This window comes from Python bivittatus, unplaced genomic scaffold (assembly GCF_059951505.1).
Source record: "Python bivittatus isolate LINGU-HERP-01145 unplaced genomic scaffold, Pbiv_v1 ctg000670_np1212, whole genome shotgun sequence".
Classification (NCBI taxonomy): Eukaryota; Metazoa; Chordata; class Lepidosauria; order Squamata; family Pythonidae; genus Python; species Python bivittatus.
Genome location: NW_028277094.1, coordinates 11289035 through 11311814, shown reverse-complemented (window position 1 = coordinate 11311814; position 22780 = coordinate 11289035). Strand labels below are relative to the sequence as shown.

Genomic DNA, 22780 nt, shown 5'->3' with positions numbered 1-22780 from the left:
AACAGCCGCCTCTTCAATTATCCCCGCAATTCTACCTCGCCTTTCCGCTAGGAACTCAAAGTTGCGCGCTCCGAGGTCTCTCTCCACCCGCCCAAGCCCCCTGTGAGGTAGGCCGGGCTGGGGCACGACTAGGGCCTCCCACTGGAACAGGCGTTTCAAGGCGGGCCTCGCTTCTGCGGGCACTTACCGCTGCCCCCCGGACGCCCCTCGCAGGGGACGAGGCTTCTCCTTGTGCGGCGCTTATCCCCCGCCCGCTGGCACGCGCGAGCCAAGGTGGCTAAACTGTGGCGGAATAAATTGCGGAATAACGCCAACTCAGCGGCGGGCAAGCGAGTCCCGCCGTCGGCCGGCCGGGGCGCCCCCGAGATCGCCATCAGGCGGCCCAGGGCTTCCTTCGCCCTGCTAGCCTGCTCCCCGCAGGGCGCGCTGGGGACGGCGGGGCTCTCAGTGCGACCGGGCTGGGCAGCCGCGCCAAGCGCTCAGCCTGGCAGCGGGGCGGGGTGGGGCCACCCGACGCCGCGCGCCTTCTGGCTCTTTCCGGGCCGCGGAGCCTCTCCTGGGGACCGAGAAAGCTTGGAGGGCCGCGCGCGGGGCAAGCGCGCGGCCCCCGCTTCCCAGCCGGGGTTGGGACGGCGGGGGGGGGGGGTGAGACGCGAGCGAGCGCTTCCCAGGAAAAGCCACCCGCCACCGCCGCCCCCTCGGGAGCGGAGGGCGCGCCTGGAGGGAGTCAGGCGCCTCTCCTCCGCGGGGGAACCGCAGCTGAACGCCCAGCCGCATGGGCCTGGGGGTTCGACTGGAGAAGAGCAGCAGCTGGCCCCCCGTTCAAACTCGGCGAGGGGTTTCTTAATTTTTTCTTTTTAAATTGAACCAAGTTGTCCTGAAATTCTGCAAGCCCCGGCTGGAACGCCGTCGATCACGGCCGGGGTTTTTTACATTCTGAGGTTTACCCGCGTGGTGCAAAATTATACCCCAAGCCGACAAAGTTTGAAAAGTCTCCTTGAGCTGAAATTCTCTCGGTGGGAGAGGAGGAAAATTCAGCACTGCAGCAGTTTCTCCTCCGTAATTTCAGCCTCGGCTTAATTTTAAGTGACTTCATCCCAACTGCAACCCAGCAAGCGGGCTGGAGGCGGGTGAAGAGATCGGAAGAAAGCGAAATCAAGCGCCCCCCCCCCAAAGGACCAGGCACCTCTAAGCTAAGAGGCCATCCAGGCTCCTCGAACGTCTCCCGGGGCCCAACGAACGGCTCGCAGGAGCGGCGGAACCACGAGCCGCTCTCCCCGCCTGGCGCGCCTCGCAAACCGACCCAGCCCGCTCCTCCGCCGCGGGAGCCCCGGCGAGCGGGTGCGAGGACCCGGCGCCTTCGGGGCGAGCCGGGCGCCCCTCTGCCCCCCCCCACTCCTCTGAAGGGGGCGCTCTTGGCTGGCCGAACCACTGCTTTGCCCGCCTTTCTGCCGTGCGCCCCCGGCCTCCGTTTCGCGCTTCCGAAGCATTCGGTCGCCTGGGTCCCCTTTTCCAGCCCTGGGGGAAGACGCGTGCGCAAAGCCCCCCCAGCCCCCCCCCCGAGGGAGTCCCCAGGGAGGGGCAGGATCGGCAGCCAGAGTTTTTCATTCTCAGATCTTCCCCAAATTGTAGGAGAGGCGGTTAAACACAGGAGGCGCCCGGTGGCCCGTTTGTCAGACTAACTGGGTTTCTTACAAGGCAAAGGGGCCATCGGATTCCTGCCTCTTCAAACTGGAGCCCAAGACGTTTCAGTCTATTTAGTGTCAGTCAGTTTGGAGGACGAGGCTGAGTTTGCACGCCAGGATAAGCCAAAACCAGACAAAACGCTTTATGGCTTAAAATGTTGCATGAAGCCATTATAATAAGTAAATTGTGGTTCAGCTTGTCCTGCAAACCTAGGCAGCTGTGGTCTATTCAATAAACAATGGCTAGGCAACGTGCAAACCTAACTGTTGAGCTTCTGGCTGCAGCTCAGTTTTATAGACTGCTTCGATATGCCCTGAAAGGCAGGAACTTCCAGTTATGTCACCCCAATACTTCAGATACGGGGCAGTCGCACAATAATCAATTCACACCAGATAGTTAATACAAATGTTAGTTTTATAAAATGGTATTATATCTCCTTGCACCAGGAGGACCCCTCACAACTTTTACTAGGGAATCTTGTCATCGTTTTTCTCCCTCAGGTTCTGTGGAAGACAGTTTGAAAATCCTGAACTAGACCATCACGTCAAGCCATTTTATGGCTGGACGGTTGGTTCGTTGACTTTTGTACACCACAGTATATAAACCCAGCCAATTGTGGTTTATCCAAAAACACTGATGAAATAAGCCACCGCTTAGTAGGATACAGGAATCCAATCAGCTAAATTGCACAGGGGTGCCCTTTGGAGGCCAGGCGATCCCTCAAACATTCAATTGCCTTCTTCCACAGAAGGTTCAGAGGCAGCTTCCCACCCACGCAGATTAAGAAAGCCGACAACAGCTTAGCCGGACTGTGCTACGATATCCATAGCCTCTCCTCCCACAATCAGCAGCCCTAAGTTTGCTCGCTGGTCTTGGCAAGCCCACCGTGGCGTAGTTCCCTAAACTCTCTCACAGGGGAAGACAGTTCCCTGAACATCAAGTACAAACCCTAACAGAAAACCGTTGGTTTTTCAAAGATGCAGGTGACTTGAGCTCAGGCGATGCTGCCTCTGACTCTCATGCTGGGGGAGAATGTTTCCTACTCAAGTACAGGGAGAGGGCTGTTGGTTTATGTGGGTAGAATCCCAACTCCCCCACCCCATCCTAAAACCCTCGCCTGAAACACCAAGAGGGCAGATGTTTTACAAGCCACGGGACAATGAGCAACCTCTCGGCATTGTTTTAAGGCCCCACAGAGCAATTCCCTGGAGCATGTGCCAGCTTGACTAAAGCAGCAAAGCAATACTGGAGGGCAGAGCATCTAAACTCCAGTATTTACGTGCTGCTAAAGCAGAGCAGACAGACTTTTCCGTTTCTGCGCCCCCCCCCCCGGCGCGAGAAAACAAGGTGCCAATGAAAAGAGATTCATAGAGAGGCTGACTTTTAAATTTTGGGGGACAATTCAGTTTGAAAACTTATGCCTTCTGACCTGGGAGTAGCTCTAAGGAACTTAAAGCTCTACTTCCAAGAAAATGTATTATTCTGCCAGAAGCCTGCAACCCAGGGCTCAGTTCTGCTGGGGATGAAAAAGTTCAGGAGAGATGCTATCAGCTTTTAAATGCCATTAGAGCTTGGACAGCCTGGGTTTCTTCTTTGCATTTCTATCCCATTCCCAACATTCTGGACTAAGAGAAGGCCCTGCTGTGCCCATACATCAGACCCTCATGGTTGAGGTGATGCTGAAATAATTTCCCAATATTTGTTCCACTTTTGAGGGTAGGAAAGGAGAAGGAAAGTTAAGGCAGATGCTACAGTCTATGTGCCATATTCTCTTTGACGCAGAATGTGCAGCTTAAAGGGAGAATCCACTGAAAGAATTCATATTTATACATACCTCACCAGGTAAGCTAAGAGAAAGTTTGGGATGGTCTTGGATGAGTCTGACAATCGTCTATCTTGGACTTAACCCTTGAGGTCATGAGGCAGCCCAGAACGGTCTGTATCTTCTTTTCTCTACAAACCATGTCGTGCTGCTACGCCACCTCAAGGTTGGCCATCGGAGTGAGTGTCCCCAAGGAGGCTGAGCTGCAAAGCGAGCCAAGAAGCAGGACTTCAGCAGGATTTCCGTCCCTACTTCCAAATATACAGGGAGAAAGGGTTTGGACTAGCATCTGAACAAGTAGCCGCAACAGAATATTAATCAGCGCTCCATGAAGACTTTGGAGGACTAGTTCCTGGCTTCTGAATCACTCAAGGAGAACCCAAACTATGATAGAATTGGTGGCATCAGATGGGAAAACAACGTCTCGAAGGCTTTATGCTAGCTCAGACTTTTCCATGCCTGCCTCCCATATTAATACAAGCCAGAACTCCTGTATTCGCCTCTAAAAACAGCGTCCAGCACCTGTTCCAGCAGTAGCCAGTGGTGCATTTCAAGTGATCAATTCAGGGAAAGTTTAATTTGTTCCAGGGCAAATGTGCATGTACAATCTCAGTTGGAAAATCAAGCAATTTGAGAAAGTGATATTCTATGATTTCCATCAACCTTTCCCATACTTTTACCGTGCGCCACAGACACAATGGCAGCTGTCAGTCACAAAGACATTTATTTGTAGGTTCCGTTATCCAACTATGTATTTTGTATGGTAAAAGCATTCACTGAGTTAGCAGATTCTTTTTTTAAATAAGTCCTGTGGACACTGTTAACTTCAGTGCTTTATATACCTGGAGTTTTGTTCCCTCCAATTATTTGATTTGCTTAATAATTCTTAGTTTATCTACACATATTTACAGCATGTATTGCAGGCTTCCCTGGCCTAAAGCCTTCCAGATAGGTTGAACCACAATGCTCACAATTCCCAGACCTACATAACTATCCTTTATTCGTTTTTTTTTAATTAAGCAACTTCTACACCCCATATAAATGCATTATAAACTTGGATAACCCTTCCTTTGCATTAACTCAAACTGTCTCAGTGCAGACTTTTAAAACACATGATAAGAAGAAAGCTAAATTCACTGAATTCTGTTTTTGTTTTTGTTTTAAAAAAAGATAAATCTTTAGAAATGCAGTTATATAAAGTGCCAGTAGATAGTATCACAACTACCAATGAGGCTTTGTAGCCTGTGAAATAAACTGTCTTTAAGTATTCTGGATTACAATGAATTTATTTGTTTATCATACTTCTCTGAGAAATCTTTACAGCCACCGCAATATATATCATATTTTCACTACTTAAAGCAGGTATGTTTTAAAGAATATTTGTAGGGACTACATGCAACATTGACAGTTTTTTTTTTCCCGTGTGGAGATTTAGCAGAGAAATGCTGCCACAGTTGAGCAGGATTTAACCCATAAAAACTGAAGGGAGACCAGATGGCACACGCAGACCACCTTACCCACTTGGTACACCATGGGTACAACAAGCCCCATGTTCTTGTAGCAGCTCCTGTTCACAACAACTAATAGAAGCAACCGAAGAGTTCTTTTCTAGGAGTACGTGTCAGGGCACTGATTATGCCTCAGTTTCGCTGGAAGGCTTGAAATGCAGAGAGAAGGCTAGTGGGGAACTTAAACATTACCGCCAATTAAGCCAGAAGCCGCCATGCTAGGTGAGCCATTGCTCTGAATCAACCTAAGTGGGCTCTTTTAAATCTCTGTTCATTTTATTCACATGTGTCAACTTACCTGTGACGGATAAAAATAATGGAAAGAGGACTCCTTGGAGAGATCTGTCTTCAGTTGTGACAGGAACTAAAACATCAAACCCCACAAAGAATAGGTCTTACTAACTGCTTTAAGGCATATTTTAGATAAAAGTCATGAATGCAAAAACTAACTGTACCGGGCTCGTGAACCTTTGGGCTGTGAGAGGAAGTTGTGAGCACTAATTTTTAAGTGGGGAAAACCCTACTCCCCCAGAGACTGGTTACATGGGGAAAACCTGTACCCTCAGAGATGTGGAATCTGATTACTCCCATTCCTTTGTGGCCTCCTTAATTTTTTAGTAACACACCCAGAAACAAGACTACTGGAACTATGATCTGGAGCCAAATTCCAGCCAGAGCTGAACCTTCTTCTGAAGCCCCATTAGAGTCCATGGAAGACTCAGCCATGAGAATAACTCTCTATCATTTATATCAACGGCACGTTGAAGCTATTGGACTAAACTGAAGATGGGCAAGTCACTAGGGTTACGGACTGTCTAACGGCTCAAGAAACAGACTAACTTCTCGAGATGCAGAGACCCATCTTCGTTTTGGCTACTACACTTGACCAAGGTAGGAGCTAGAGAAGAGTTCTGTGTGAAAGAAGACACAACGTTCTGGCTGTAGCAAGGAGGACATTGCTAACAGCCAGCAGGCCAGGCCTCTATGGAAACTGCAGTCACCAAATGGCAGGCCTGCACATTCTTTTACCTCCACAGACAATGAAATTAACTGGACACGTGTCGGCCTCCCTCCCTCCCCCCTCCGTTAATCTAGCAGGGGGAAACAACAACATACCCCCAAATGCTGCCATTCTGCACACCAAGTCTGCCCGATGTTCTTCTTCCCTAGTGGAGATGCAGCTAATGTGCAGAACCTGTGCCTGAAATTAAAACAAAACAAAACAAAAAACAGAGGAAATCAATGGAAGGGTTGAAGAAAGTCATATGTGGAAATAGAATAGGGTGAAGTCAGATCGCCTTCAAAGAATACGGAAGAGGGCTGGCACCCTTTGGCCCTTCAGCCAGGCTGCACACTTTGGCTGCTGAGCAATCCCTCAAGCAAGGAGGGGGCATCTTCCAATTCACCCTTCTCCAGAACACTGTAGCAAAAAGTACACCATCATCATCTAGAAAGAAAGAAATCTCCCTGTGTGTGTCGGAGGCCCCACTTTGCGAGGCACAAGTTATCACATCCTACTTGCAGCCCTCGTCCAACCAGCATTTTAATAACTCCCTTTTAGCAGAGTGAAACTTGAGTTTTGTGAAGTTTGTGGCTTGTCTGTGAGTTTATTTGCAATAAGCAAAGAAGGAGCTACACAGATACATAACAAATTGAAACCAACATAGCCTGCATCTCAGAAGGGACACCACTTAATCCCATTTTGGGGTGTGGATGATCATTATAAAAAGATTCTTGCTTGGATTAAGTGACATTTCTAACTCCTGTGTCGAATCTTGGCCTTATGAATGAGTAAACCAATGTCTAAAGTGGCTTACACTTTTGGAAATCTATTACAGATGCAAATGTGCACACATACACACGTGAGAGGAAGCAGACAGATATACAGGGCATTAACCAGACAGACAGACTGGATTCACACATGCGAAATATGGTTTATTTAAGTATGGCTTACTGAATAAACCACAACTGGCTGAGTCTGTGCTAATATGCTAAGCCACAAACATTATTTTCAAACTGCAATAGCTCACACAAAACTAACACTGAAAAAAATGCATGACTTGGGGTGATAGGAGCTGGGCAGAAATGCTAAGCAGTGAAACTCTTTCCAAGAGAAACCCTATTGAGCTGTGTAAGGTCCTGGTGCTGAATTGTCCCCTAGTTGCCTATTTCAGCATGAATTAAAAAATAATAATTTTATTAATGAAACGTTTCACCTTTCCTATTTCTTCCACATACAAAGATTGCACATTTTTACACCTCCATTAAAAGGCTAGCCCAAACCAGTCATATGTGGGAAGTAAGCAGTAAAAGAAAGAATTATTAATTTTGAGTGAACTTACCAAAGTCACCCTCTTTTTGAAAAAAATCTCTTGAAATAATCTGCCTGACCTACAACCAGAAATAAAAGAATTTAGAAGACGACACCCACTTGCTGTCCATCACCCTCACCCCCAGTCAAATTTAAAAACAAACTCTTTGTTATATTTTTTCAATGTAGGCTAAGGCAAGATAGCACCTTTCAAAAGAAATATAAACAAACAATATCGTAATGTGTTCTCAATGCACCATCAGCTTAAACACAGAAAGCAAACTGCTACGAATGGCCATAAATAACTTTTTAAAATGCAACTTATTATCCAAAACACACCCACATTTTAGTTCATCGTCACTCCATTTAAATCACACACGTATCCTTCCTCCATTCCCCCCCCCCATAAAAGATAATTTAAAAACCGACCAGGATTAACATATTGATAAGTTGATATCCAAACTCTCCTATTAGCCTAAAATCCTTGTTACACAGCTCTTAAACTTTTGCATAGAGGAAGAACTTATGTTCTCCTTGTCTATGCGAGGAAATTTTATTACTTTTTTAAAGGAGAACACAAGGGAATTCAAGACCTCCATATACTGTATGTTAGAATGCCAGTAAAACTTTTCCTTCAAAAGTGCTGACGAAGAACAATATCTAACTCCCTAGAGCTTTTCCATTTGAGTAGTGTCGCCTCCTCTAGATGTAAAGTCTACATTGCAGACTCAAAACCAAACTCTTAAAAACATCATTTGTTAAAACCAAGAGGTAGAGAAGTAAGAAATCTGTCCAGGATCAGCATTCATTTAATGTGAGCTGCATGCGAGCACATACATGCGTGCACACACGCACACACAGAGCAGATTAATTGTCTTTTTAAGTTCTGTCGCACCTTTTCTGCGCTTTTCGACCAGAAACTTTATTACTTGGGAAAGGATTTCAAAAAGGCAGTCAGTTTTCTTCCCCACCCCACATTACTGCACAATTAAACAAAAACTGACACTAATCTATCTCTTTGATGCTCCCCTGCACACACACCCCGCCACAGCTACAAAAGAGGTTTCCCCCCTCCCTGCACACTTCATAGCCTTTTCTTAAGCTCTGCAGAGAGGGAAAAAAAATTCCTCAGCAGCCCCTGAAAATTCTTCTAGCTGTTGCTTGCATATGGTTAAAAGAGGGCAATGCAGTTTATATCACCAGCCGTATTATATTCATGCACTCAACGTATTATGTAGAAGTTCGTATGTCCGTCAAAATACTTTTACACTTCCTGTATAAAAATACCAGTAGTAAAGGTATAGCAAAATAGAAGGGTTATATTGATTTTATGTATATAAAAAAGTCCAAACGGTTCGAAACTTTAGTAAATTTTAGATTCATCTGGGACCTTGTACATTTCACCCACGGTACTTTTTGAAAAGTACTTTTTCAATTATTGAATAAAAATTAGTGTTTGGAAATATACAACTGACCTTTTTGCAAAAACATTTTAAAGTTGTAGCAAACTTAATGTGCAGGATCAATTTTTTAAAATAATCTAAATTAGGCTTAATTAGAAGGGATACATAGAAATATTTTTAAAAATTAATCCTGCAATTTAAAAAGTCTACCAGGTTTATACTGGTTCATGGTACCATTATTTTAGTCAGTTTCTTAAATTACATTTCAATTCATTGTTGTAAAATAAACCATATTGTCAGAAATAAAGTATAATATATGGCAAAATAATTTCTACAATTGTTTATTTTTTTTTTAAATTACTTACACACTGTAAAAATTATTCATTTACACATGTGTGCTAGGTATTTTTTTCATTAGAACGATGGACTTTTAATGTAAAAAATAGGATTTGTTGTGAGCATCCTACACCTCACAATTTTTAGTGCAGCTCTTGGTTATTCCTGTTATAAAGTCTGAAACAAATTTCTATGTTTCCATTTAAAACAGGCCATTTTGAATTCAAACAACCGTTTGTTAAATTTATTGCCAAAACAGGGGCCCACAAAAATCGTTGTATTTTGTATTTCAAAAGCTCTTTTTATTATTTTACATACGTAAAGAAAAAGTGAAATGAAACTTTCTTCTCACTGGCTCCAGCAATGCAGTTTCTTTCTAAATGTTACTCCAATACCTTAAGGCAACTGAAATTTTTTTTCATTCACTTTTGCTTCGATAGAAACTTGGGGGGGGAGAAGTAATATTTTTGGTGCAACTAATTTCCCTTGGAGGAAAAATTCCGCGGGGCATCGTTTTAACTCTTGCTCTGCCGGCCACTGTTGGAAAGGTCTGTAACCTTGGCAGCCCTTCGCCGGGGGGGGTGGAGGGGGAGCGAAGGAAATGCAAAACAGAAGCGGAGGCTCCCAGTTCCACCGACCTGACCAGGTTCTGCTCCTGCCGCTTGAGGAGCCTCCCCTCCCCCTCCCCCTCCCCCTCCCGCGTCTGCCTTTTTGGGGGGGGGGAGTCGAAAGGGAAGACCGGCGACGCGGAGCCCGCCCAGCGCCGGAGCCACTCGCGTCTCTCCCTCGCGGAGGGAAACGGAAAGCTCCCCGGGGGGGCGGCAGGGCTCCGGGGGGGCTGCGAGCGCGCGCCCGCCGCCCGGAGGGGCTGCCGGCGCGGATCTTCCTCCGCTCGCGGGCGCCGCACGGCCGGGCGCTTCCTCGCTGTATCCATATTTAGCTAAAAAGTAGCGCGCAGAGGAAGAGCGGAGCGAGGGGACGCGGGGGGGGCGGCGGCCGCTGCGCCGCCGGCCCGGCCCGGCCCTGCCCGCGGGAGAGGATGCGGGGCGGCATCGCGCCCGCGGAAGGGCAGCGGCCGCCCCTCCCCGCCCTCCCCGCCCCGCCGCCGCCGCGCGCCCCCCGCCGTGCCAGCGCGAGGGCCCGCTCCCTGCCCGCCTGGCGCGCCCCCCGCCGCCCCCCGGGGAGAAGGCGGGGGGAGCGGCCGCGTCCGGCCCCCCCGCGCCGCGAGAAAAGTTTGGCCACTTTGACGGGAGGAGGAAACCGCTCCGGGCGGCCCCATTTTGGAGCCAGGCTCCCCGGTGAGGGGCGGCCCCCGGTGGCGCCGCGGGGGGAGAAGGGGGGTGGCCGGTGCGCGCCCCCCCGCGCGCCGCCTCCTCCCCCCTCCCCTCCCCCGCCCTCCTCCCCCGCCCAGGCGCTGCTGCGCCGCTCGCCCGGCCCTTCCGCGGCTCTCCCGGGGCCGCCCCGGCCTGGGGGGATTTTTAGGGATTTTTTGGCGATTTTTAGGGCTCCCCCCGCGGCCCCCCCGGCCCGGGGCGCCCTTCTTTTCCCCGCCCTCCCTCCTCACCTCCGAGTCCACTCGAAAATGGCGCCGAAATCGAAAAAACTTTGCAAATTTCATTGTAGCGCGTGCAAAGGCTGCTGGGAGGGGGGCCGGGGAGGGGGGGCGGCGGGCAGGAACCGCCCAGGCCCGGGGGCGGGGCCGGGAGGGGCGCGCGGCGGCCCCCGCGGGGAGGGGGCCGGGCCCGCGCGCACCCCGCCGCTGCGCTCGCCTGGGCGCGGGGGAGTTTGCGCGCGGGCTGCGCGGGCGCCCGGGGCAGCCGGGGCCGGGGCCGCGACGCGGGGCGGGCCCGCCAGTCCTTCGGCTGCGCGGGGGAACTGGCCCGCCGCGCCCAGAAGCTGCGGGGAAGGGGAGGGGAGGGGAGGGGAAGGGAGGGAAGCGCGTCGCAGCGCCCCGGGGGCGGAGGGCTGAGTGCGGAGCCTCCCGCGGGGGCCGGGAGGGCCCGGCGGGCGCCCCGTCCGCCCTCCGCAGGGTTTCCCCGCGGGCTTCGCGGGCAGATTCTGGCCGGGACAGATCGGGAAAGGCTGGGATGGGACACCATCCGGAGAGCCCGGGCTGGCGAGGGGAAGCCGCTTCCGTCTTCTGGCAGGAGAAGTCCGGGGCGTCCCGGGAGGGCCGGCTGGGCCGCGGTCGGGAGAAAGGGAAGGTCCGGGGTTCGTGGCCGGCCGAGCCTGAAACCGGGGCTCGTGCCTCGTCTCTCTTGCGCCTTTCCGGCGGCGACCGCGGGGAATGGTCAAAAAAGTCAAGATGGCGTCCATGACGGTGCAGTGGAAGCTCCGCTGGTTGCGAGGATGACCATACGGCCACCCCCACGCCCTGCGGACCCCCTGCCCCCCCCCCCCCGCAGCCTCCCTGCATCTTGCTGGCTTCTTCCACATGGCTGTGCTGCTCTTCCTTCTCCGTCTCTGTAGAATATCTGCCACAGCTGTTTTCCCCAGTCTGGCTCCAGATGTGTTGGACGACAACTCCCACCTTCCTGTGTGGGCACGATCAGAATTTCTGCTGGAGACGGAGGATGGTTTTGAGCCTTACAGATCCGTGGGGCGCATTCAGTACAGGGTGGTTGATGGTGGTGAACTTTAAAGAATGGCCCTTCTCAAGCGAAAGTCCAGAGGGTTTTTATTTTGGAGTAAATCCTCAGTTGAATGGGGGAAAGGGGATTTTAGGTATCCGTAAAAGAGCATCCAGATTGATTGACGGATGGATGGATGGATGGATGGATTGATTGGCTGCTAAGGTCAGACGACTCTTAGTGGTTTACAGTAATGCTGTATAAAAAGAGCCACCTCCTTGGGGGCAACATAAATAAAATATCCCTGGTTAAAAATAAATAAATGACTTAATTATAAACCCTGAAAACAGTAGTCGTGTTACTGTTCCATGCCAGAAATTGTTTCAGAACTTTAAACCTAAAAAGTATAGTTGCCTTTCCCCGGGGGTGGACTTCAACTCCCAGAATTGGGTGGGGGTGGATAATATGCTGATAAGTTGGCATCTGGGCAACCTTGGCTGACCTCACAATTGCTGAGCAAGTTAGTAATTGGATTGGGAACCACCGGGAGGTCCCTGGGCTCTAACCTGGAAGTTCAAAAAATATCCTGGAACGAGAATGTCCATAAGGTCACTATGAGCTGGGCTTGACTTGAAAGAGCTGTGACTTTTGGATTTGGCAAGAAGTTTGGGATGTTTACCACCGTAAGGGACTTTTTAATGGCTGCCTCTGTATCTCCACAGACCAGCTTTTGGATACTTTGAGGTGCTGTAGATGTTGCAAGCCAATAGGCTGGTGAGGTTCCACCTGAGAACCGAAGGACGCGGGCGAGAAACTGGCATCGGATGTCTCCTACGTGCCCACGATGCCAGAAGGCTGCCAGGGATCTGTGTGCCTGCTCGCCACCTCTGCATCGTGAGCATGAAGCAAAACGCATAAGCGGACGGACCTGGGCCGCTCAAGATACCGAGATTAGTTTGTGTCCTTGTTTTTATTGTGGTGTGTGTGTATAAAAAGAGCCACAAAAGCCACCTCCTCGGGGGCAGGAGTGGTGTGTCGACATAATGCCTGTGGCACAAGCCCCAAAGGAAACTTTCACATTGGAGCAGTGAGATAATGCTAATCTTCAAGAGATGCCTGGGAGGGGCAGGCCATGAGCTGCGGGCGATAAAGAGAAGTGCAGCTTTTTGAAAACATGACTTAGGTGTGTGCAAATGCCTTCGGCTGCCATCTCAGCTCCCCTCACCTGCTCTGGCTTGAGGAGAGGAGTCCTGTGTCTTCGTGGATGGAAAGACGACGTCTGTATGTGGCGGTTGTAAAAAAAGCCCAGAGCGGTTTCCAACGGAGCCTCCAGCCACGTCACGAGGAACATCTGCCTCCCGACAGAGGAGGAGAGCAGATGAAATTAGGAGCTGGCGCACGCGGGATGCCTGCCCCTGAGGGCTGCCCCATTTGGGGGCACTCCATTATGGGGCAAGCACCCTCATCAGAGCTGTTGGGACCTGGTTTGTCGCTCTGCAGACGGGTTTCTCAACATTTCATGGTGCTGCAGCCAGGTTCCTTATCACCAAATGTGCTGTTGTGTGACCAGCATTTCCTCAACCCAGTGTTTCTCAACCTTGGCCGCTTTCAGACGGGCGGACTTCAACTCCCAGAATTCCCCAGCCAGCAAAGCAAAGCTGGCTGGGGAATTCTGGGAGTTGAAGTCCGCCCGTCTGAAAGCGGCCAAGGTTGAGAAACACTCCCTCAACCTAATGTTCTCTAAATACGCAGCACTACAATTCCCATTGCCCCCAGCCAAGATGCTGGTTGAAAAGGCGAAGAACAGTAAGGCTGCAGGGGGATTTCTGTCTTAGTCGTTGCTTTTTGCACACACTTTCCAGAGCATTTCAGCCCCCCTCTCTTGTATGAAAAACCAAGAATTCAGGAGACTAAAAAACCCAGAGAAACTTCAGCGGTATTTGCTGTCTGTCTCGCTTCCTTCCATCTCCAGCCTGGTGTTTAAGCTGTTATTTCTTCTGCAAAACAAACTAATTATAATGATTCTGACGACCATACAGAGGTAGAAAGAAAGATCCACCAAGGCAAATCTGATTGTGAATTTAAAAAGTGAATGAGAGATGAAAATGCTCATGTGTACAGGCGTGCACACACTCAGAGTCTGGAGGACATTTTAATCATTCATGTGCAGTATTTCTGTCCCAAATGACACTTCTACAGATCAAATTGTCTTCTTGGCTGACTCCTAAGTAACGCTGAAGCAGCAAACACAGAGCGAGGTGGAGAGAGAAGAGATGGAAGACTTTCGAGGAGGACCTGGGGTGGTCTTCTGGAAGAGGGCAGTGGTCATGACACTCATGTTTTGGTCATTTATCTGTATTTATGAACTCACACGTCCCTGTGGAATTAAGGAATTTAATTTCTATCCTCCCACTTCTCTTATTTGCAGGGTAGGGGTGGGGGAGAACGCACTCCACATTGGAAAGTATTATTAAAGTAAAATTAAAGTAGAAGGCAACTTCCCTTCCCTTCCCTTCCCTTCCCTTCCCTTCTTAGGTGTCTTTATCGTGACATGTTCGTGACTGAAGGCGGTCCAGTCTCCCCCGCTTGACATGGAATGCCAGTGTGTGCAAGATCAAAACTCTTCCTTAAAGGACTTTGCTGCCCTGCACCTTTCGACCCCGTGACCCTTCTCTAACATCACGTGGGTCTTACAGGCCAAGAAGACGTTCATGCCTATCGGTACAAATCGTTGAACGGAGCTTCCAGGAGCAGAAGTAGCGTACCACGAATTGCAGCGGCTGAAGTGGAGGGCCCACCATATGAAAGAAGCCGTTGTTTCTGCCCAGGGGTTCCTGAGAAACAGCTCATTGTTCCGTCGAAAACAAAATCTTGGATTCGGACGTCCACCTATTTTGAGACGGTAGGCACATTTGCTATTTTGCAAGTGTGTTGTGGGGGTTCTCACCACATGGCAACTGGGGAGGGGCTTGCCCGTTTGCAAAATGCCTGCCCTGTGGAGATGTCCAGTCCTTCCAGACAAAGTGATGGGGTTGCCCTCGGCTGTCCCTTAGTCTCTCCTCCCAGGCCACCAGAGAAATAGCTGTGGAGTTCCCCAGCCTGGTGCCTCCAACAGTGCGAGATTCACACCACAATGGCTGGGTTGACACATTACCCAAAGCTGAAACCAAACCCACCATAGGATGGGTTGGTGTGTTGAGGGAGCCTCTGTCCATCTGGGGTTGTGGCGTTGTGGCGGACGGGAACTGGGCTGTACTCCTTCCCGGAGTCTGGAGATTTTCCCATTGCAGCTTTAATTATGGGGTTCCTGGTTCTTGGCCTGGACCTGGAAAATGGGGGCGAAGCAGTTGCCGTCCTTCTGCCCGGCAGCTTGAAAGCAGCACGGCCACGAGGCTGCTTAGACGGAAGGGGTTTCATTACAGGCTGAAGGGCCTGCCAGCAAAACCTTGTCATTGCAATTGGTCACACCTCATTCTGCCTTCTTTCCCAGGCAATCCTGCACAACAGGGCCACTTGTTGGCATCTCGGCTTCCCTCCTCCGCGTCCCAGGCCAGCGTTTCTCCCCGGCTTGGTGTCCCTGATGCAGTGTATGGCTTGACTGTGACTCCACATGTACAAAACTCAGAGCGTGCCCCAGATCCCTGGAAAGAAAGGCTTCCACTTTCCCTCCACTGATTCCCACCATCCTCTCACTTGGTGCTCGTAAGTTCAGTGGACTCAGCAAAGGGTCTGTTTTCTTTGGAGGAAAACACCGGGAGCCTTGCGGTTTACGAACAGGTGGAAGAGACACATTGGCCATGGCAGACCAAGCACAAAAGCAAATCTTCAGGGAGACAAGTTGTAAGATTGAGCCACGCTTTTCAGGTAGCAATAATACCAGTTGTCAATTTGCCTTCTAGGTGTAATTCAAGGTGCTGATGGTCACCTTGAAAGCCCTTTGTGGCTTAGGGCCTGGTGATTCGTGGGACCGCCTCTTTTCAGCCGTCTCTGCCTGTCCCGTAAGATCCAAGACGGCCGGCGGGTATGAGTCCCCTCCCTGAAGAAACACCTGTGCAAGTTAACCAGGTAGTGTGTTTGCCTGGGCCTAAAGTGTGTGCAAATGCCCAGATTCCCTCTGCGTTCTCCCTGCAGTTCTCAAACTAGCACAGACCAATTTCTGCAGAGATACTGAAGATGTCACATTTGTAGGAGGACAGCCAGGTTCGTTTTCTCAAGCTCAGCAACTTGAAGATGTGTGGACTTCAACTCCCAGAATTCCCCAGGGGAATTCTGGGAGTTGAAGTCCACACATCTTCAAATTGCTGAGCTTGAGAAACACTGGTCTATGAGAGCCAAAAATCAGAAGGAGTCTGATAAGACTAACATTTTTTTTTGAAGGCATTAGTTTATGCTTCTGAGAACATCTGAAAAGATGCCGCTAGACTCTAGAATTCTGATTTAAGGATGCCAAAGGGGCTGATCTGCTTAGGACGACATCTGACCAGGGCCCTCCCTCATGGGCATGCAGCAAGAAGACCCAGAGAAGCCAGACTGAAAGGCAAACGCTGCTAATCTTGCCCTGGTCGAGACCAGCAAACTGACTCACACATGCTGCAGGCCGCTAAGATCGCAGCTGCACCGTTGATATCCTATGCTACATTTTAAAGGTAGCCCCAGTGCCCTTGTCTGGACAGCGTTGCCAACATCTCCGTGATCATGTGTGAAATACTGAAATCTAAGAAGCTGGGGAGGCAACTGCTGAAGGTGGCTTCCTTTCCTAACAGCTTCAGAGTATAAATTGGGGGGTGGCGGGGGGGGGAGAGTGGAAGGAGTAACAAAAACTGTTTGGCGAGGCATGGTGGTGTGAACGACTTTTTTCCTGATCGGCGAAAATAAGGAACTTGCCTTCCCAGAAGCGAGCTGTGCAAATTCTGTGGGCCAGCCCTGATTTTTCACCCCCCGACAGGGAGGACTGCTTTAAGGCACGGGTGGCCGATTGTCCGTCTGTCAGGCCAGCAGAGCCAGACCTCGGTGACTCCGGTCTTCAACTTCCTTCTTCAAGAGGTGCAGCAGCCCAGTTGTTTTTCTTTCTGCAGTCAAACGAGAGGGAGGGAAAGAAGACCCAAAAAAAAAAAAGAGGAAGATGTTATTTAGCTAAACATGAAACTGAGTAAAGGAACAACTTCCTGCTGACTGTTGAGGCTGTGATCTTCCTGCTTTGGAAGAATTCAAACTTTGCCTTAGAGGAATTAACATGAATTAAGGCGAAAGAATGTTTCTGGGCAGCTTCACCTAATTTCAGTCCCCCTGCCCGGCAAGAGCGCGCTTTTGCGCTTGCGTGTTTGCAACGGTGCAATTTTCTGCACCTGCTGCCTCTGTGGGTTGCACGTTATTTGCCTGTTTCACTGCCTGCCTCCCTCTTTGCTGTTTCAAAAATTAGCCACTCCGCACAGACCCCTCGCCGAAACAGAACAAAATAATCGTTTACCCGTGTCATAGCGATCTGAATTTTAGGTCTCTGCCTTTCGGTTATGGTACTTTGTTTTACGATCCCCTTTGCAAAATTAACGGACAAGGTCTCCTCCTGCGTTATTCACTATTTGCTGGTAGATTTTCCCCAAATTTTTCTGGAATGTAACATATTCTACCAGCGCAGAGGTTAATTCCAGCGCTTGCTTAATATAATGTGTGGGTGCATTTAGTTTATTTATTAATGTTTTATTTTAAATTATGCTAGCTAACCAATCGTTATTATTTATTATTATTAGATTTTTATCCCACTTTTTAAAAAATATTTGGTGAACTCAAGGCGGCGAACATACCTGATATTCCTGCCTCCTATTTTCCCCACAACAACCCTGTAAGGTGGGTTGGGCTGAGGCAGGCGGCTTTTGTGCCGAAGGGGGCCCTAGAACTTCCCGTCTCCTGGTTTCTGGGCCAGCAGCTTCCCCTCCACGCCAAAGTAGCTTTCAAATTATAACAAAGTGTCTTATGGTAATTCAAAGATTAACACATTTATTTTGGCACAAGCTCATCTATGTAAGATGTATTGAGCTTAAATGAAATACTAATTTGTCTGGGGCCCAACCGCCTTTTTTGTTCCACCTCCTTATTGAGGAATAGGTAGACTTGGACCTGCTGCTCTAAGACCGAGTTCATTTCCGCGCTGGCTACAGACAGGGCCTTCTAGCATCATCATCCCATCACTAGGCCAATGTAACAGTAATGAGGACAGGCCATTTCTACTATGACACGTCAACGATGGATGAGCGATGCTGTGAAAACAACACGAAAGAACCCATTTGATACAGAAATGAATGGTGGACAAGAAGTTTCACTTTTATTCTAATCCTACTAAGCAGTTTTTTCAGGTAAGAGCCAGAAAAATATTTCCTGCCCTGGGTCTGTTTAAGGGCAAAATGTTCCTTCTTCATCCCATCGTTTTAAAAATCCCCCAATTGCAGCCTGACTTGAGGAGGGAAAAACATGAATCAGAAGACAAAGGCATCCTGGACAGACTCTGAGCTCTTAACGTGATAATTACTTTTTAAGTTCAGTGTTGCAGTTTATTTTCCCCCGGGGAGATCTGCTTTCCTCTGGACTCCAGACCCAGTCAACTTTGACTTCTGCACCAGCTGTGAGCCCATAGAAATCTATATTTATATTTATTATGAATGCAAACCTCTGGAGACAGTGGTGAACGCAGCCAAAAATACTGTGGTGTGTGTGTGTGTTTTTATTTTTTCTTTAGTAGCTAAACTTTTGACCTGCACCCAAGAGGGGTAGGGAAAAATGAGGCAAGAAACTACTTTCTGCAAGTCCTCATCTATAATACAACAGCTCGTCTTTCCCAAGGCCCTGAATACATACAATAGGGTTACCAGCCCTTAGCCGCTGATGCCAAAGGATCTTTATTTGGGTGAAGTGGGAGATGGCTGGCATGTCCACTGGGAGGTGGGCTTCTTGGGAAGAAAATGCCCTAGCATCACCCGAGTCTGCAACCTACACATCTGAAAATTTTTAGCCTGGGAACTGGATAGGAGCAGCCATTATCAGCAACGGATCGGCAAACTATTATGATTAGTTACTAATATGGTAGGGCGAAACAACGGGGAGGATCATGCAATTTATACAGAGGGTGTACCAATAAACTTCAACCAGCTTCTCTCTTTCTTCTTGGTTCCAGGTCTCCAGCGCTGCTCAGGAGTAGGCCTTAAGTTTCTTGCTCAGAAATCTGTTCTCCTTTCTTTTCTGCTTTGGTAAACGCTACACCAAGGGATGTGCAAAAGAGGAACAGGGCAAGAATGTCCTGCTTTCCTGATCAAAGCCCTCTGAACTGAATTCAGAAAAATCAGCGTTGCCCTCTTAAATCTCAGTTTAACTCAAAAGAAACTTCAAAATGCACAAAGAAAATGGGGGGGGGGAGAGAGAGAGAGGGAGTGAGTTGTGTATAACTTTATTCTGGAAGGTCTCTTGTTTAATTCAGCTTCTTATTCTCTCCATCTGTGTGCACACCATACTCTGAAGCATTCTTTAATCAGTTAATCCAGTTTGGGGGGCTGCTACATTCATATTGAACTATAAACCAACTTGAAAGTTTGGTTTTCTACAGCACAGGAAGATACAGAAATAACTAACCAAGTTTACAACTAGCCAGATTTAGCGTGTTCTTTCGGGAAATAAACGTGAAATGAGAGACTACCATATTAGCCAGGTGATGAGGCTCAGCACTGACATGTTCTCAGAATGATTTCCGTGGTGAAATTCTTCCCGGCAAGATTGTTTAAATCTTATTTCCCCTGCACAGAATCCTGCCTAGATCTGATTCCCAGCCCGCTCTCAAATTCAAATCCTGGGGTGATTCTCCAAGTTTCCCATCCTTTCACCTTAGCTGGGTTTCTAAAAACTAAATGGCACGGAGGGAAGCCTCGGATCAGGACATGCCTATGTTAGTTACTTTTATTCATGGTTAACTGTTGGCAGCTGAGCTCAATTCACAGGGAGTGGAATCTTGCCCTAGAAAGCAAAAGATTTAAAAGCAGCCGGTCAGGGGGCAGCGTTTGCAAAGTGGACGGATTTGGATAGTGACAGATTGGACGCCAGCTGTTTACTTTCAGACCATAACTAGATTTCCCCTTGCTGGGCCGGAGCTGTGTGGACAAACTCGCCAGCGATCGATAAAGAAGGCAAGGGGCTGAGGTATTGGTCACCCTCCGGATCAGTCCATGGCGCATTTTCTGCTGCTGGAAATGGGGACCTGCGTTGCTGAAGTGGAAGTTGCTTGTCTGCCGGTGGGAGGACACACACAGGCAAAGCAGGTGCTCGCTAAGCAAAGGAGGGCCATTCTCCCCCCCAGACTTCTAAAGCAGAAACTTGCTCCCCCAGTTACAACAGGCATTTCCAGTCCCCTCATAGTTTCCACCTAGACTTCTTTAAGGATGCTGCATCCAGAGGTCCACTGTTTCTAACCTAATGCATCTGGATGACTTTCGCCATTTCATTTCCACCATTTCCTTAATCGCCACGTGCTTGCAAACACCTACACGTTTCTCCCTGAAGCAAGGAACCCTCTGGTCGAATACCTTCTACCGCGTCCCCCGTCCCTTAAAAACCCTCTTCGTTCTCCTGGTTACCTTTTTCTCTGAGTTTAAAATTACCCAGGAGAGTAAAAATAGCTCCACCAGCTGTGACGTAACTGTTGTCCACAACCCACTTCCTGCGTTTAACCGCTCGCTTTGCTAATGCCACCCTGTTCATGGCTTGTCTATCGGCAATGGTTGTTTGGGCTCCTCTTTGATATTTGTTTTTCTTTAACCTGACCCTTCTATTTTCAATGGCCTGGTCAGAAATTACATCACAGCGAAATCCTGCGCAAATCGGGGGCCTTCCATAGGAATGGCAGCAGTGCAGGACGAAGCCACTGGAGGGAGTAGTGGTGGAGTCCACTGGCGGGCTTTCAGCTTCCAGTTTCTGTAACTCCAGCCTTATTATCACACGCATGCAATTATGGACTTCCTCCGAAGGGGAGAATCCTGAACAGATGGACCTGTGTCTGCAGCGCGGGAGAGAGCGAGAAAGAGGAAAGGCCATGGCTGGAAAAAGCATGAATCATCCAAGATAAAATTGCTGACTTGGGCGAGCTCTACGCCCAAGATGCTGTGGTACAGTTGCTCCCAATTTAGCGTCGGTCCCGCTGTGGGTAAGCCTGCACGGGAATCATTTCTGGAGCAGGACAGCTCTGGAAAAGCCTGCCTGGTTTCTGCGTTGGACATGCAACATACCTGAAGAATGAGGTGCAGGGGAAGAGGGCTCTCCATTACAGCTGGCACGAACAACGCGTGGGTCCCTGGCTTGGAGGTTTATTAGCCTGCAGAATGGGGACGGGGCAGAAGTCACGGAGTTTCCATTTGAATGCAAATGGGCTTGTGCGCTTTCGAACAAAACCGACGTGTCCTATTTGGGATTCAGCTTCATCTGAATTTTGCAAAGCAGCTTCCCTGTAGAAAAAGTAACACCCAACACAGACGCATCTTTGCAAACGTGACTTAGATCAGGAAGAATTGTTTGCCAAACCTCTGTAGGTTCTACAAATAACACTGTGTGCGCTTGGAGGAGGGGGCCCCCAAATATACACAAATGTTAGTATAAAGAAAACAGGATGGGGGGAGAGATGAAATCTGGTGGTGGAGATTTCAGTAATGATGCAATGACATGAAGATGGCCATCTCTATCAAGCTTATTGTCCTTTGGTGCCAAGCAGAATTGGAAATATCAAAGTCAGAGTGGACCTCGTTATTTTGAGTTTTCCACTGAAACTGTAATTCTCTTGCATTTTATGGAAGTGAGAGATGGACTTTGAAGAAGCAGAATAGGAAGAGTATTGACACTATTGAACGTTGGTGTTGGAGAAGACTCCTAAGAATACCTTGGAGAGCTGAGAAAATCATCATTGAATGGATCATCAAACAAATCAACCCAGAGGTCTCTCTCGAGGCACCAATGACCAGGCTCAAATTATCCTACTTTGGACACATCATGTGAAGACCCACCTCTCTGGAGAAGGCTGTGATGCTGGAAAGGTGGAAGGAGAGAGAAGAGGATGACCAGCTGAAGGTAGATGAACATTACAGTGCCAATGGATGCACTGTGGGAAGACCTGAAAGACCAGGTTAGGGACAGGTCATCATGGAGGAAAATCTACCTATATGGTCACTAAGAGTCGACAATGACCTGAAGGCATGTAATCACTCACTCACTCACTCACTCACTCACTCACTCACTCACTCCAGCTTTGAAGTTCCAACTAAAACTATCCAACCAAACGCACCACAGGAGGGACCACAGATAAAACGTTCTGCTTCTCCTTGGAAAGAGTTCTCTGCAATTCTAGTGTTCGATCTGATTATACATCAGGCCAGTCAAACTCATATAGTACACCCCACAAGTAAGAGAAACAGTTGCAACAACCACAATATCCCTGAGGCTGTTTCCAGAGGGTTCACTGCATTAAGACTTTTGACTGCAAACGCAACTATTTTTATGGTTCCCTAGGTACAAACAGATTTGTTCTGGTGGCAGCTTTCTCAAACCAGAACACATTATGGTAGATGTCTAAAGCTTTTTTCAACTTATTCTGTGCCCTCTTGTGGCCACAGGAATACAAATGGATCAGATATAAGGCCGCAGAGTTATCGCTGGGTTCTCTGTTAGCGTACAGTATGATGCATGTATCTGGAAGCATGTTCGTTTACTTAATTTTGTTTAGGACCAGCAAAACCACAGTGCGTGGAATATCAGCACGAGATCCCTGAATTGAGAGACCTCCTGGCTGTAGACACAATAAGTAAATAAAAAAGTAGTAGATGTTCAAGAAAAGCAGAGTTTGATACAATTGTAGACAAACAATACGTCAGCAAAAATGAGTTAAATTTAGGTCACTGTGTATTTTGGCTTTGTCATTCATGAACATTTTAACATGGGTAGAAGCCAAGGTGTTTTCAAGGCTTGATACTTGTAAATATAAACCAAAAGGAATTAAAAATCAACTAAAAATAGTCAGTTTGATTTTTCTACCAGTTGACATTTCAGTTTGAAATACAGCAAAACCACAAGATGAGTTCAAAGCTTTCCACTACCATGAACTTATTTTTCAAACATGAGAGCAA

The 22780-nt window shown here is 48.6% G+C and overlaps 2 long non-coding RNA genes across 2 annotated transcripts; one reads left to right on the top strand and one right to left on the bottom strand.

The window, feature by feature from the left end:
• Positions 1–3775: 3775 nt before the first annotated feature.
• Positions 3776–10741, bottom strand: LOC112542186 (uncharacterized). Its single transcript, XR_015798095.1, has 4 exons — positions 10631–10741; positions 7359–7407; positions 6133–6217; positions 3776–5380 (listed from the first exon to the last, which is right to left on the bottom strand). It is a non-coding gene; the product is annotated as an uncharacterized LOC112542186 (long non-coding RNA).
• Positions 10742–13342: 2601 nt separating this feature from the next.
• On the top strand, positions 13343–20904 carry LOC148214439 (uncharacterized). The gene is made up of 5 exons (XR_015798100.1): positions 13343–14538; positions 15127–15338; positions 15536–15701; positions 17739–17986; positions 18802–20904. It is a non-coding gene; the product is annotated as an uncharacterized LOC148214439 (long non-coding RNA).
• Positions 20905–22780: the final 1876 nt, after the last annotated feature.